This window comes from Dipodomys spectabilis, unplaced genomic scaffold, assembly GCF_019054845.1.
Source record: "Dipodomys spectabilis isolate Male_0828 unplaced genomic scaffold, ASM1905484v1 ptg000314l, whole genome shotgun sequence".
Lineage (NCBI taxonomy): Eukaryota > Metazoa > Chordata > Mammalia > Rodentia > Heteromyidae > Dipodomys > Dipodomys spectabilis.
The window spans coordinates 1,179,013-1,195,423 of NW_024870991.1; the positions used below are offsets into that span (position 1 = coordinate 1,179,013).

At 32.9% G+C, this 16,411-nt stretch overlaps 1 pseudogene; it reads left to right on the top strand.

Moving 5' to 3' along the window:
• The first annotated feature begins 2,201 nt into the window (after positions 1-2,201).
• Positions 2,202-2,298, top strand: LOC122127862 (annotated as a pseudogene).
• Positions 2,299-16,411: the final 14,113 nt, after the last annotated feature.

A 16,411-nucleotide genomic window follows, 5' to 3' on the forward strand; every position in this document is an offset into this window, starting at 1 on the left:
TTTCTACACTTTAATGAATGGATGAACCTGTTTGGCATTAGTGCTGGGTAAATAAATAAACTCTATTGTAACTTGCTCCCTCCCCTTGAAAAACTATTTATGTCACTAAACATCATCTACTTGTAAAGTGTTATTTGGCAAATGTGATTTTTAAAAGTTTATTTGAAAAGGAATATACTTTCAGGAGATTAAATGTAGGTTATCATTTGTTTGACAATGACAACATTTTTATACTACAGAACCAAGTTTTACTGAAGTACCAGTGTTTTGAAGCACTAAGGATCTTCTCAATTAATGTTTTTCTGAATTATATTTGACCTCTATGTCAAGTATTCCTAGCATTGGTAGACCAAATATGGATCTATTGTTCCAGGAACTATTTTTTGGCCTGCTGATGCTGGAATGAAATTATTCATTAATCATTAGGAGAGGGGTATTACAAATGATCTAGTGACATTCGTGGTCTTGTTCAATCATATATGATGGTCATCTGAAAATTAAAAGTTTGAATTACTGTACTTTCACATTTTGTGATTTCATCTTGCATTTTAAGTTGCCTTGCATTTCCCAATTGCTTACTGATAATTCCTGCATTTCAAGGAATTGGGGCCCTGAAATATAGAAAATGAGAAATTGAGATGGGTCTTCTATTACTTTCTATTGGCATGTTGCATGGACGTAGGTGAGAACTCTTGCCTTAGTTATCTGATGATGCGGATAACTGGGACCTGGGATCCTAGGACCCGTGGATCCTGTAGAAGAATAATAGCTTTTAGACATCATATCAGAAAAATTTGAGTATAATCAGTAGGAATGCTTCAGAAACATGGAGAAAAACAGTTTGGGACCAGCGAGTTAAAACAATAAACAGAGCAGCAAAGTAAAATCCCTTATAGATTAGAAGCAAACAACATTGTTTTTTTTACCATGTGAATTCAGAAGATCAAGAACATTTAGAAGTTATCACAAGTTTATACCGAAAACATTGCATTGATAATTTTTATATTCTAATATATATTCTAATCCTGATTATTTATATTCCAATCTATTTATTGGAATAAATATCAATTAATTTTTCAAATTATCAATTAATTCTAATAAGATTCACTGTGTGAAATATAAAATCAACACATATAAATATAAAATATATAATAATATATAATATTAGAAAATGTTTGGCATTGTTCTGTTGTGGTAAGGGTATCAAAGGCAACAGTTTTTTTTTCTTTCTGCTTATGTGGTGATGAGGAATCAAACCCAGGGCCTCAGGCATGCAAGGCAAGCACTCTACCACTGAGCCACAAGAGGCAACGGTTTTAAAATATTATTCCATTACCTCTACCTCAGTGTTTGGTAGAATTAGAGCTATAGCTTTACCATTCCGAGATATACAGCCTAGAGGCAAGAGGAAACACTGTGATTAAAACATTACCAATTTAAGGCCTAATAATGAGGAGAAACATATGGACTTCTTTTGGAGCTATGGAATATATTTGGTGATAGAAAATCAGTGGTGTAAGTTCCTGCCTGCTTGGATGGTAGACAGGCCAAGACATTAGGTAATCATACATATGAACAATTTTTTCACCTTCTTGGCTTTAGCTTCTTTTGAAATGTTAGTGTGTAATAAACAATTATATTTTGAAAAAATACCTTCTAGTCTGAACAGTACTGTCTGAACTGTTTGTCTCTTTATGATCCCTTGTAACAGATTAGTTTTGCTCCAATAAGAAAATCTATGCTGTCAGGGTAAGATTCTGGTTGGTCTGTTCCTACATGGAGCAAGGATAAAGGGTCAGGAAGACATTTGTGCCAGTAAGACTTCATTTGGGAGATTTTAAGCTGCAGAAGTTTAGAAGTAGCTTTTAAGCAAGGCTTACTTTGACTCCATTATCTCCACAAAGCTAAATCAGTTAATAAATAAGTACTTGAAAATCCATCATCTTTGGACCTAGATATAAAGGCTGCAAAGTATGATCCAATTTCAAATGAAAAAGACTTAAAATAGTCATTGAAAAAATTGCAAATGTGAGCAATTGAACAAACAATATAAGTTTTTTCCACCATACAAACAATTTTACAGAAATAAGATGAACTGCAATTTTGGGAACAATCAGGTTTCCTTCTTACAAATAGGCAACCAAAGATATATGCCTGTCTTAAGATTGCATCATTAACTACTTAAATTTCCAGGATACTACATGCTTCAGCAGCACGTCCACCCAAATTACAATACAGAGATTTACATGGCTCTTGTACAAGGATGATATGAAAATTTGTGAAGTATTGCATATTTTTCATTCTTCTGATGCAAGAAATTAAAAACAGTTATTAAAAAGTTGATTACAAATATACAAGTGTAAGAATACATGTAATTCATAGAAATAAAAGTTAGTTTGACATCATTCAATCTTCACTTTTTACAAATTCCTTTACATAGCATAACCTTTATAAAACTTTTGAAATAAGATAACATTGTCATTTTATCCTAAAGAAATAAAATTCTTTAAGGACCTAGGAATTAAAGGAATCTTAAACTGTTTCTATATGGAATGCAATCTGAAAGGACACATTTATTAATGAATCTATATATTATATAACAATGTCGAATTCAAAGGATTATATCTAGGAGAGAATGAAATAGGTTATGGATATTACACAAACAGAATACTAAATATTTTTAAATATACGTTTTTCAGACATGCACCAGAAATATCTTTACTTTCTGTATTACTCATTTCAACAGATAAGTTAAAATTATTTATGATTTAAAAAATCACAAACTCTATAGAAATCATTATAGATGTATACAAACAACTCGAATATATTTTGACATCAAAGTCAGGCAATTCACTTGGAAGAATACCATGGAATCCATGAATTTTTAAAGTAAGATATTGCTGTTGCTTTGTATTGTGAAAATATTTTGTATGGACACATAGGATGGAGAATCATTAGGACTTAGGAGAACAATTTGTACAGCTTTCCAAAACTTCAAAGAGGTAGTAATACATACTTATCCTTTTGGCAATATCAAATGCAGCTTCTTCCAAGTTGTGCTTCAGACATGGTTTGAAATAATGGTTCACCAGAAGGAGATCCAGCATATCTTTGCTATATCTATTCCCAGCAGCAAGATGCAAGGGGGTCAAGAGGCCTTTAGTTTGGGCTTTGTATCTGTATCATGATGAAATAAAGAAGCCACTGTGGTATTATTCCATGTATAAGTACTGTGCAGGGGTGTCCAGCCATTCACAATTATTCCAAGAATATCTACCTTGAGCCACCAACTCATGGACAATGTCTAAGTGTCCACTGTAGGCTTCTCGATGAAGAGGGGTATAGTCATCGTCATCCCTAGTATTCACATGAGTGGTCTTTTTGGAAAGTCGTCTCTGCACTGTAGTAAGGCGGTTATTTTCAACAGAACAAAGAAGAAATTTGCTTGAATCCTTCGCCATTTTTTTCTTGCAACTGATACCATTTCTCACTTTTTCATCTTGTTCTTCAACTTCATAGCAATTGCCTAACCAGAGACTTTGAGTGCCAGTGAGAATGAGCTGTCCATGTATTTTCCCAATAGTTCACATTGGATGAAATGGTCAGAAAAATCCGGTGAATTTTCTGCATTTGTTTTTTTCACTATTATTTATTTTCTCTTTTTTCATTTTTACTATTCTAAATTATTCTAACTGGAGAGTAGGGAATTGGTAGAGAGCAGAGGAAAGATTTTCCTCCGTATTCAAAGGTACAGAATGAAAATGAGGACTAGTGGTGTCTTCATGAGCAGCTTATTCTAGGAATGAGAAAATACGAAATAATGCTTTCTATGTAAATGAATTGGGAAATGGCAGAGGAGAAAGTGAAATGATGCAACCAAAAATATAAAAGCAAAATAAATTAGGATAATTATGGAGCAATCTTATTATCTATGAGAACCATGAAAGGGAGAGAGGAAGAGAGAGACAGATGTGCAATGATCTAGCTAGCCACAAAATCCATCCCTCTGATCAAGTTATAGTGCAAATAATTTTATTTTTTAAAAGAGATGGAAATAGAATTTAAGATCAAATGTCTCCATTGTTTTTAATTATATTTTTATTATCTTAAATACTTGTACAAGGGAATTTCCATTAAACAAATCAGTTTTTTAAGTATAATGGATCTTTATATAGCTTTTCGACACCTTTCCAAACCTCACCCCTCTTTAATTTTTTTCTAGTTTCATACTATCTGAATTGAATATTATACCTTCACTCTCTTCCTCCATAACTCTCTTTATTTCTTTCTTTTGACTTCCCCTCATATCTTCCAAGTGATAGTTTCCTGGTATTCATTTTGTTGGAGTAAAGTTCAATTTCATAAGAAATTAAACCTTTGAAATAATCCTCTGCAAATAGCATGCTTTGGTTAATATTTTTGTGTAAACTTGTATAAATTTCTATCTTCCAAATATGAGACAGAGCATGGGTCCTTTGTGTGTCTGGCTCTGACTTAGTTCACTTAATATATTTTTAGATCTATCCATTTCGTTGCAAATAATGTAACAGTCTTCAAATGAATGGGTGCAATCCAATTGTGTATATGTGCCACACTTTCTCCAACCATCACTCCACCAAAGGACATCTGGGCTGTTTCCGTAACTTGGCTACGGTGAATAGTGCAGTAGTGAACATGGTTGTGAAAGTGATTTTCTGTAACCCTTTGGAAGAATTCATCACTACCTTTATAGGAGCAATCCTCTAGCTAGTTTTCCAGAATAAGAATATCCCTCCCTTCATCTTCATCACAATGTATTGCAAGTCCTCAGAAACACCTTTCCCCCTACAGGTCTCAATGAGCTAAAACCACACAGTGCCCATATTCTTTCAATACATTTTTTACATAATTGGACATATAATTAAGTGAGAACCTTCTATACACTTTCCTAATTTGGGAATGAGGGACATGACAGAGTAAAAGTAAAAAATATGTAATTTAATTAGCTATTATCATATTTAAAATCATTTTCAGCTCTAATTCATAGCCTCACATAATATTATTTTAATCTTTATTTGATTACTTCATCTAACCCATAAATTATAACAGGTGAGTTTAAAACAAAGGGAAAAAGTGTGGTTTGATTTTGACACTCATGTGTGAAGTTGCACAACATGGGCAAATAGATGGATTGGAATTAATAGCTCTTATCCATTTTGTTAACGTAGAGACGGTTTTCCCAAACTGATTCTCGCAATTCGCATTCCATTCAACAACAAGAAACATGTGATAATTTCCTTTGATTTGCTCCTTATTAACTTTTGTTTCCATTTAATTTTATAATGGATGATTTCATAAATCTACTGTAGATACAAAAATATGTTAAAATATTTCTATCAGTATGCATTGATATATACAAACACACATATATTACACAGGTTATAATGATAATGTATAACTTCAGTAACTGTACAATTTACTAAATTATTAAAACTATCGACGGCTCATGCCTGGCATCCTGGTTACTCGGGAGGCTGAGATCTGACGATCATGGTTTGAACCCATACTGGGCAAGAATGTCCAGGAGCCTCTTATCACCAAACAACCAACAGAAAATCAGAATTGGAACTGTGGCTCAAAGTAGTAGAGTGGTAGCCTTGAGAGAAAAATCTCAGCGACATCATCCGGGCTCTTAGTTGAAGAAGTACAATCTACCCAAATAAACATCTATTTAATTTAAACATCTGTAAGTAAAGTATTTCCATCACCCAAATGCACAACCATGCTCATTTGCGAGGTAACTCTGTTTTTTCTGAAGTACCATAAAACATTTTCACTTAAGTTAAAAGGATTGCACTATGGGTTCATTCTCTCATTCATTTTTCCACTCAAATACTCAAATCTTACAATTTTTCCAATTATTTAAAATCATAGATTTTTACTTTAAAACCCAAATATTAGAGTTTGAATTGAATGTCTTATGCCCACTAAATGGGTGTTCTTACCATTTTGTCCTGTCCCCAACCCTAAATTATCCTTATTATTTTTCAGATACTTGTGTATGACCTTGGGTTCAGTCCATGTTATGTTATTCTTCCTGGAATTTAGAATAACAGATGCATGGCATTGTGTACAGATCTTACTGTCCAGTCTGGGCTTTAACCTCTATCCTCACAACAGTAGACTTCCAGGTAGTATGGATTTTCATAAGCTCGTCATAGCTGATGTTTTTTTTAAGTCTTTGCATTTCCTGCAGGTTCATGAGTAATGAATTAATTTGTTTTCTTGGGTTATTTTTATTTTTTTTATTGTGTTTCATTTCAATGTATGTGTTGAGTTGTTCCTCACTTTTCCTTTTGTTTCTTTCAATCAAGTTCTTACCTAAAGTGCTGAGAAACCAATTCTTTTTTTTCACGATAGTCAAGATGAACATGATTTATTCCCAAGCAATTTCAATAATATTTAAACACCTTCATATCTATGGATGGTATATAAATGATAAATGCTGCGAAGGGTCTTTTTATTTTCACAGCAGTCTTTGTCATATACAGACAGATCATGAAATATATGCAGATAATTAAACTACAAATGTAAGCAAAGAGAAGAAAAACCTATTATTAATTGTTTGTAAGAGGCTTTCCTTCCAGTGAAAGAAATGCGTTGCTTGACGCAGGATTTCACAAAATTATTTTGCTAGGAGGAAGCTAAACAATCATCTGATTCTATAGAATTGAGGGAGAAGAATCAAACTCCTGAATAGTTTATATTTGGGTCAAATAAAAGCATGCTTCCAAAAAGAGAGTTGACTTTAGAAAAACATGATGAGTTTATGTAAATAGGTGCTTAGCTGATTTTGTTAATTTGTAAACTAATACAGGGAAATAGAGTACAGCAAGGTAAAAAAAGAACTTCGCATTGCAATACTTATGTGTGTGTGTGTGTACACATGCACGTGTATATACGCACATGCATGTGCAAGTGCTCATTCATTCATCATCTCTAAGCTTCTGTGACCTAGGATAGTGGTTTACCACTTTAACCATCGTTCCACTCCTGTTTTTTTGGAGATAATCGCATGTATTTTCATGATTGGACTGGCTTTGAATAGTGGTCTTCATATCTCAGCCTCCAGAGAAGCTAGCTAAGCTTATTCATCCTCCAAGTAGCTAGTTAAAATTGGGCCTGTCCTCTATGCTTCACTGCTCATTTATTCTTGTCCTGAGTTGTTCACATGCCTAAGTCATATATATGTCTAGTTGCCTTAAGAAATACTCTTACTGCTTGGCACCAGGGGCTCCCATCTGAACTCTTAACTACTGAGGAGGCTTGAGAACAGAACCCAGGCCAAAAGTTTAGTAGACTTCCTTCTCAATCTATAGCTGGGTGCATTGGATCATTTCCACCATCCTGCACTATCTACAGGTTAAGATTGGAAGGACTGCAGAATCCAGGCCAGCCAAGGTAGGAAGCTAGACAAGTTGGTGTGCAACTCTTATGCCATTGATAATGGGAAGGCTAAAACGACAGATCAGGTGCATGTTCTTGTGGAAAGGGAACACCTATCCTAAAATTAACCACTGATATGACACCAGTCCAACAAAAACAAGACCCCAAGTTGAACATAATTTCCCACAACCAAAATAAGTATATACCTTAACATCCAGAAACTTAGTACAATCTGCTCTTTGCTCTAATATCAGCTTCATCTAATTATCATATGATGTAACAAAATAGTTTCTTCATTAAATTTATTATATATTTTAAAAGACCTAGAAAATTCTTTCTCATGTATTAAGTGCAAACGAATGGCAAATTGCCTCATTTCTTACATATTTGACTACCAGTATAAATTCATCTTATGATTATTATTAATATTAATATATTCTGATTTATTACTTTATTTTGTAACAGTTTTTAAACATTTGGCTTCTCTGCTGAAGTTGAAGTATTTTAATAGTGTCATCAAATAATATTACTTGGGTACTTAGAGCAGTATTTTAAAAAGTTTTTAACCAATGGTTTCTAGTAATTCTGTTTTTTTGGGGGGGTCTGGTCCTGGGACCTAAACTCTGGGCCTGGATGCTGTTCCTCAATGCTAGTTCAAGGCTAGCACTCGACCATTTGAGCCACAGCACCACTTTTTCTGTTTATGTGATGCTGAGGAATCTAACCCAGGGCCTCAAGCATGTAAGGCAAGAGCTCTACCACTGAGCCACCTTCCTAGCTCTCTATGAATTCTTAATTTGTATATTATTTAGTTTATTTTTAATTTCAGTTTTATTTTATTGTAAAGGTAATGTACAGAGGGATACAGTTACATAAATAAGGTAATGAGTACATTTATTATGGAAGGAATATTGTTACCTCTTTCATTGATTTTTTTTGCACACACAAAAAAAACCAAGAATTCTATGCTTCCATCAGAAAGAATGACATTGCCCCATTTGTTAGGAAATGGAAAGATTTGGCAAAAATTATATTAAGCGAAGTGAGCTAGGCCCAAAGAAACATATGTCTCATGGTTTCCCTTATTTGCAGTAACTACTATATGTCTGAGACAAGCAGAAAAAGTCAGATAAGTTGATGTTAGGTAAAATGAACTCTAAGAAATGTATTCAAATGTTTTTTTTTTCTTTCATGCATTTGTTTCTAATGCATTTATAAAATTATTTCTTTGTTGCTTTGTATGTCCTCCCCACCCCCACAGTATAACCCCTTCTTTCACTGTATTTGATGTCGGTATAATTTGTGTAGGGGAAGGGGAAAAACAAGTCATTTAAATAATGATACAGGTGGACCATTGAAACAATGAGAAGTACAAGTTGTCATGTCGAAAATGAACTTTAAAACTTTGGTGTGGGGGGAGGAAGATTGTGTGGGGAAAAGGGGGGAAGGCTGGGAAAGGATGGGAAGGGGAAACAAAGGAGGAGGCTACAATGCTTGTTAAGAAATGTACTCATTATCTTGCCATCTAATTGTAACCCAACTGCACAGTATTTCCACAATAAAAAATAAATAAAAATTAAAAAAAAACTACTGATGCTTTTCCTGTCGTCATTGATCAATAGGAACTTTGCTGTCTTTGTTCATGCATTTTTTATTATAAAATTGATATACAGAAGGCTTACAGTTACTTAAGTCAACCAAAGAGTACACTTCATTTTATTTTCTAAATTTCAAATTTTGAGCTTAATTATTTTCTTTTGTTTCTTTAGGGTAATTCTTTTATTCAGAGTTGTAGGATTAGTTAATTTAGTTTTGCATAATTTTAACACATGTAAATTATTCAGACATATATTTTGCTTTCAAAATAGTTAACATGTGAATATTTAAAAATTATTTTCTTAAATTTTATATGGTTGGTGAATTTAAATAAATTTATTATCTCATAGTTCTAAACATATTTGTCCAGGTAACAAACACTTTATTTTCAAGAAGCACATACTTTATTAAAAAAGCCTTAATTACATGGTCACTTTTTGGCAATATTTGTACTTAAATTAAAAAAAAAAGTCTCTTTGAACTGGGCATAGTGATTTGTGGTTTCCATTTTCTAACTATGGTGGGAAGTGTAAATAGGGTTTGTAATTCGGGAGAGAATGGGAAACTATGACACCTTATCATAAATTTCCAGAGTGAAATGATTAGAGATATAGCCATCCCTAGCAAGATATAGAGCACCTGGTTATCATATTCTAAATCTTGAATTAAAACACCAGTAACAACAATTTTTTGTCAAAATAAAAGGATACATGTTTCAAAATGTTTATTATTTAAAACTTGTTTGCAAAGTTCTCATGTCTTTTATTTCTTAATTTTCAATTTACTTAATCTATTAGAATCCAAGTATCTTGTGACTATTTTATTTCTACTAAACTTTTAAATACTATGAGCAATATTATGATTTCATATATTAAAATACTTTTACTGTTTGTGATAATTTCCTCTGTTTCATATGATAATAACAATATTCCAAATGTGTGTATATGGTGTGTGTGTGTTTATGTGGGTTTTTTTTGTGTGTGCTTTTTGTGTACTTTGTAATGCTTAGGAAATCACACAATTGCTTCCCATATGTTAGGCCAATGTTTTACCACTGAACTATACTGTTTAGTTATAATACAAATTGTGTTTTAAGTTATGACTTTTAAATTTTCATTCCTAGTAAGCTTTTTCAAAATTATATATGATAAAATGTGATCCAACTTCTTTTTTTTAAATTTTATTTTATTTTATTTGTGAACATACTGTACAGAGGGGTTACAATTACATGGGCAGGATAATGCGTACATTTCTTACCAAGCATTGCAGCCTCCTCCTTAGTTTACCCTTCACCTCCCTTCCCAGCCTCCCCCCTCCCCCCTAATCCCAATCCTTCTCCTTGCCCCCCTTCACCCCCTTCCCCCCCCCCCCGCACCAAAGTTGTAAAGCTCGTTTTGGACATGACAACTTCTCATTGTTGCAACAGGTCCACCTGTATCCTTAAACAACTGGTTTTTCCCCATCTCCTCCACAAGTTATACTGACAATGGTTTCCCTTATTTGCAATATCTAGTATATGTATGAGTCAAGCGGAAAAGGTCAGATAATGTGATGTCAGGAAAATGAACCCTTAGATATGTATTTTAAGGTTTTTTTCTTTCATGCATATGATCCAACTTCTATCCACGTTAGCAATTGTTATTGTTATTTTTTCTCTTATTTCTTTGGAAATTAATTATATTCCTATTACAGCTTTTTTACATTGTAACAGCTCTATACAATGCTTTATTTTCTATTTTATTTTTTCCATGTTATCTGACTTTCAGTCCAAACTATCAGGTGGATTAAAAAGAAACATAATTCAGGACACTTTATTTTTCTCCTTCTCTTCTCTGAAGTCTTACTGTTTTTTGAAACAATACCAATGACATACAGCTCCTATTTGGTCCACCATTTCCCCCCCCCCCCCCCCCGTTCTGCAGTACAGCTCAAGTCGTTATCATTCAGCTTTATTATGCTATAATGTTATCTAAACCTAACTCATTCCTAAATTAATTTTATTTGCTTTGAGCAATCACTAAAGACATTTTTCTAAATATAATATCGGGGGTTTGTGTTTTCACAAGGTGTGAAATATGAGTGACTATCCAACACCTAGATATCTCTGGAGAATATTGGTCCACATGCTCAACAATCACGTGTGTAAATTCAAGGAATACAGGTCAGTCAGAACAATGTTGTAAAATGGTGTTGCTGGAGCCTTCATACTAGCTTTGAATAGTATTACCATGTTTAGTAGTGAAGACAACGTAGTTCTACTATAAGAACAGACACATAGAAGAATGTAACAGATTTTTCAAAAATAAATTCTTAGTTTTATGGACCACAGATTTTGAAAAGGATGCTATGACTTTATGAAATAAAACAGAATCTTAAATGGTTGTATTGGCACAATTGCCTCTTTAGATTTAAAGAATGATCTTAGACTACTACCTCAATCCTTTGTTTGTTGTTTGTATGTTGGTCATGTGGTTTGAACTCTGGGCTTGGGAACTGTCCATGTGCTCTTCAGCTCAAGGTGAGCACTCTACTGCTTGAGCAACAGCAAAACTTCCGGTTTTCTAGTGGTTTATTGGAGATAAGAGTCTCATGGACTTTCCTGCTTGGGCTGGATTTAAACCACGATCCTCAGATCTCAGCCTCCTGAGTAGCTAGGATACAGGCATGAGCCACTGGCACCTGACCTACCTCAAACCTTATAAAGAATGATTATCAACCTAAATGTGAGATGTAAAAACCTATAAAATATAAATATAAAAATTCATAACATTGGCTCAGTAAAGGTTTCTAAAAATTTGACATGGAAAACATTAGTAGCTAAAGAAAAGCAAGAACTGGATTATATCAAGTATTAACCTTTCATAATTCAAAGAACACTATAACAGAAATGAAAACATATCCAACAGATAGAGGGCACGTATTTGTTAATGCTACAATGTTAATGCTACAATGATTCCGAAACAAGTATTTTAATATCTTCTAATTCTATATAATTTTTTTTCCTGAATAGGATATTTCTTTAAATTACATATGTAAATTAATAGTTAATAGGAGGAGCATATGAAATAAGCTCCTCTTTAGTGTCTAAGAAATAATAAAAAGAAAAATCACTATTATGACCATAAAATAAAAAGAGGACACAAAATATAGTAATTCATTTGTGGAGAAATTGATATACTTCTTATAGTGATCGATTTGTATAATACTGCAATCATTTTAGCAAACAAGTTTTCAAGCCTTCAAAAGGTGAAAGAGAATTGTATAGGATTCAGGCATTACACTTCTATGAATGTATTTAACAGAAGTAAAAAAACTTTTTTGGACAGAGAATATAGTTAATTGACAGTGAACTTGAATAGTATGTGTGAGACCCTGGAAATGATCCCCAAAAACAAATTTTGAAAAGACACACTATAGAGGACGTATGCTGGGCAAATTCCTGTAACTGAATTTTATATCTATTTTAATATCGGTCCTAAAATTTACAGCATTTCTACTTGAAGAATTGCAAGTTTCTGAAAATTGGGCTTTGAAAACCTATGAAGGTAAAATTCACTTCCAAAGCACTAAAATGTATAAAATAAAAGGAGATAATATATTGTAAGTGAATTGCATGTCAGGAAAAAAAAAACTACTTTTAAACTTCTTCACACAAAATGCAGAATCGCTAAAAAGATGTTTTTGGAGTTGGCTAAAAACTCATTGTGAACTACTGCATTTAAAACACAGATATGATTTCTGTTTATTTTGAGAGTATTTTGTCCGTTTGAGTTTATACAGAAATAACTCAATCCAAAAGTATATGTGATAACTGGAGTACCTAGGAATTATACATCAATTCTAAGTATTTTTTTATTATTTTTTATTGTGAAAATCCTGTACAGAGGGGTTACAATTACATGGGCAAGATAATGAGTACATTTCTTATCAAGCATTGTAGCCTCCTCCTTTGTTTCCCCTTCCTATCTCATTCCATCCTCCCCCGCCGCCCCACCCAATCCTCCCCGCTATTCCCCCCCACCGAAGTGTAAAGTTCATTTTTCGACTTAACGACTTGTACATCTCATTGTTGCAATGAGTCCACCTGTATCCCTATTTTTTTTCCCATGGTTTCCCTTACTTTTAATATCTAGTATATGTCTGAGTCAAGCAGAAAAGATCAGATAAGGTGATGTTAGGGAAATGAACCCTAAGATAGGTATTCAGATTTTTTTTCTTTCATGTGATTGTTTCTAACAAATTTATAAGATCATTTCTTTGTTGCTTTGTATGTCCCTCCCCCACAGTTTAACCCCTGCTTTTCACTGTATTTGATGTCGGTATAATTTGTGGAGGGGAAGGGGAAAAACTTCTAAGTAATTGAGAAACTTTTCTGGAAGAAATTTATAGCAAATGACAGAAGACACAAATCTATGCATCTGCATTTTATGAAAGTCATATGTTATTTGCTCAATCCAATTGCTTATCTCTACTTTGCTAGGAAAATCGTGTTCTCAAGGTAAAGCCAAAAGCAGTGAAAAGAACAAAATACACAATCATCTTGATTTATTTGTGAAAGTAACAAATGAAATAAAACAATTCCACTTAAGGGACTCCAATATTAGTGTATGTGAAGATGTTCCTGACTGCCAATATCCATTAAATTTTTGGAATTTTAATTTCTACTAACATATGAAAACTAGAACAAGAAAACAAATATAGACTTAGAGAGAACCAGCCTAGAAATCATTTTCTTAATTGTTTTGAAATTACAAAAGAATTGATACTCCTTTGCTTTTGAAATCATTTAAAAATATTTATCATTTATGATAATTCAAATACCAAGGAAGAGTAATTTTATATAAGCATTATAAATATCATTTTATTACTATTGTAGAATCGAATAAAAAACAGTCCCAATATATGACCTACCTATCATTATTCTTAAATTCTAATCATTACCTAAATATCTTAAACAATCTAAATAGTCATGTCTTTAACATAGACGTAAATATTCTATACTATTTTACTAATATTTTCCAGGGGTATGTATTCATGTTTCTAAGAAATGTTCACAGCAGTTAAAACATGCTTTTGTGAAATTAATGTGATACATTTTGTTGTTGTGGGTGTTGTTTTTAGTGGTCAATTGGAGATAAGAATCTAACAAGTACTTTTCTGTCTGGGCTAGTTTCGAAAACAATTCTAAGACCTCAGCACCCAGAATAGCTCTTATTATAAGGGTGAGTTATCGGCACTTGGTTTCAAGAAGTTTTTTTTTTTAATTTTAATTATATTTTCAGATGCTTGTTTCGCTATAATTTATATAATTCTACACATAAATTTAGATATATGTATATATATCTGAGGCCAAATTATCTCTAAAAATGTACTATTCTACACATAATATTTATATATATATAGAAGATATATATATATAGAGAGAGAGAGAGAGAGAAGACAGACTCCCTCTAAAACTTTTATGTTACAATTTTTGACCTTTTTCATTTCAAAGATATACAGTATATTTTTCTAATAGTTTCCTAGAATAAAATAACTAATATTTCAATAGAAAGTAGAGTTTATTACTTTCAAGGTAATTTTAGTTATAGAAATGATATTGTAGTTACATTTACAGTATATTACTTGAAAAGGTTCTGCCCAAACTCTTAAATATTTGATTGTAGTTAGGGGGAGAGAGGAAGTAAATTCATACTGATTAGGAATTTGCAACGCTCCCAAAAATCTATTCTGTAATTTGTTATAAGCACATTGTCATGCTACCTGATATGGTTAAGTTTTTATTTATTTGTTCAAAATTTCAATATGGATGCATCCACAGTGGTAAGATTAAAATTATTAATCAAAAGACAAATAATAATAAAATCATAGACACATATCCGACGTTCAATGATTAGCACTTATGATGCTAATAATAATTTTGATGAAGAGAATGATGACCACAGTGTAGCCTGATAATGACGATGTTGTGATTGAAAAGGAAAAAAACTTAGACATATTGAAAATGGATTTTCCACATTGAATGCCTAGTTATAAACAGCGTTGGATTAGAACAATAAGAATAACAGGAGGAGGGCTGGAAAGGTGGCTCAGTGACAGAGTGCTGGCATTGCCTACATGAGGTTCTGGGTTTGATTCGTCAGCACCCCATAAGCAGAAAAAGCGTGAAGTGGCACTGTGGCTCAAGTGGTAGAGTGCATTGAACTGAAGAGCTGGGGGACTGTGCTAGGCCCAGAGTCCAGGCCCCATGACGAAACAAAAAAAAAAAAAAAACAGAATAACAAGAGGAGAGTTTGATTATCAAGAAATTCAATCACATAAACAGGTAGAGACAGTAAAAACCCTAATGTTATTCCAGCAGTCTTTCTAATGTATACTCACTTTTCTTGGTGGTATTATTTTCTTATAAATAAAATCGTTTATTTCCACATTTTGATGGACTAAGATGTAGGTTTCAACTTTGTGTGATTAGTTCAAATAACATTCCCATATAGATACCATTCAATAACCAATGTTTTCCAATGATATATTAAGAGTATGTTCTTCAGTACAGCTGTAAACACATAACACAATTTACATAATACTACTTACATATCTGCAGTTAACATAAAAGGACACAGGCTATAGAGCCAGGAGTTAAAATTTATTTTTATTTCTGCATGAAAGTATTTCTGACTATATACCAACAGTCTGAATTTGACACTTTCCTTATTTGAAAGCTAAGGTAGACAATGTAAGGACTCTTCACTTTTCTTTTTCCTTGCTGTAGAATTCAACAAATATATTCTTCAATATTTCTGGTAGATTACATCCATTTACAGATGAGAAATGTAAGATCACCAGTCAATGTTGTGAGTAAATAATGATACTAGAATTTTTGTCTGAGTTCTTCACTCTGTGTGCTTACAAAGAGAGTCATTGGGTGATGGAGAGGAACAATATGAAAAGACTATGGGGAGAAATGCATACTTTGTAAACAGTTGTTTTAAGACTGAGTGACTGGTGATGAGTATTTGCAATAGGCTGGTGTCAGGGGCATAAAAAGGAGTACATAGAAATTACATTCGTGACAGAAACTGAGAAAATCATGATCATTCATCCTATCTAATGGATGGAGGTAGGGTAAGAGGAAATCTAAAGGTTTTCCACATCTCTGTCTTCTAATTATGTTAGTTACATTCTTGGTGATAAGGACTACAGGTGGAAAAGATGGATTTAGAGGAAAAAACTCTCTGATAGTTCTAAGGTTTATGTTAAACAGATGCAAAGATAGGTCTGTTTGGACATCATCAAAATATTCACGACCATGAATATGAAAAATAATCATAAAATCAGTGACATTATTAAAGGGAAGAGGAAAAGGAAAGTTCTGATGAAAGTGTGAACAATG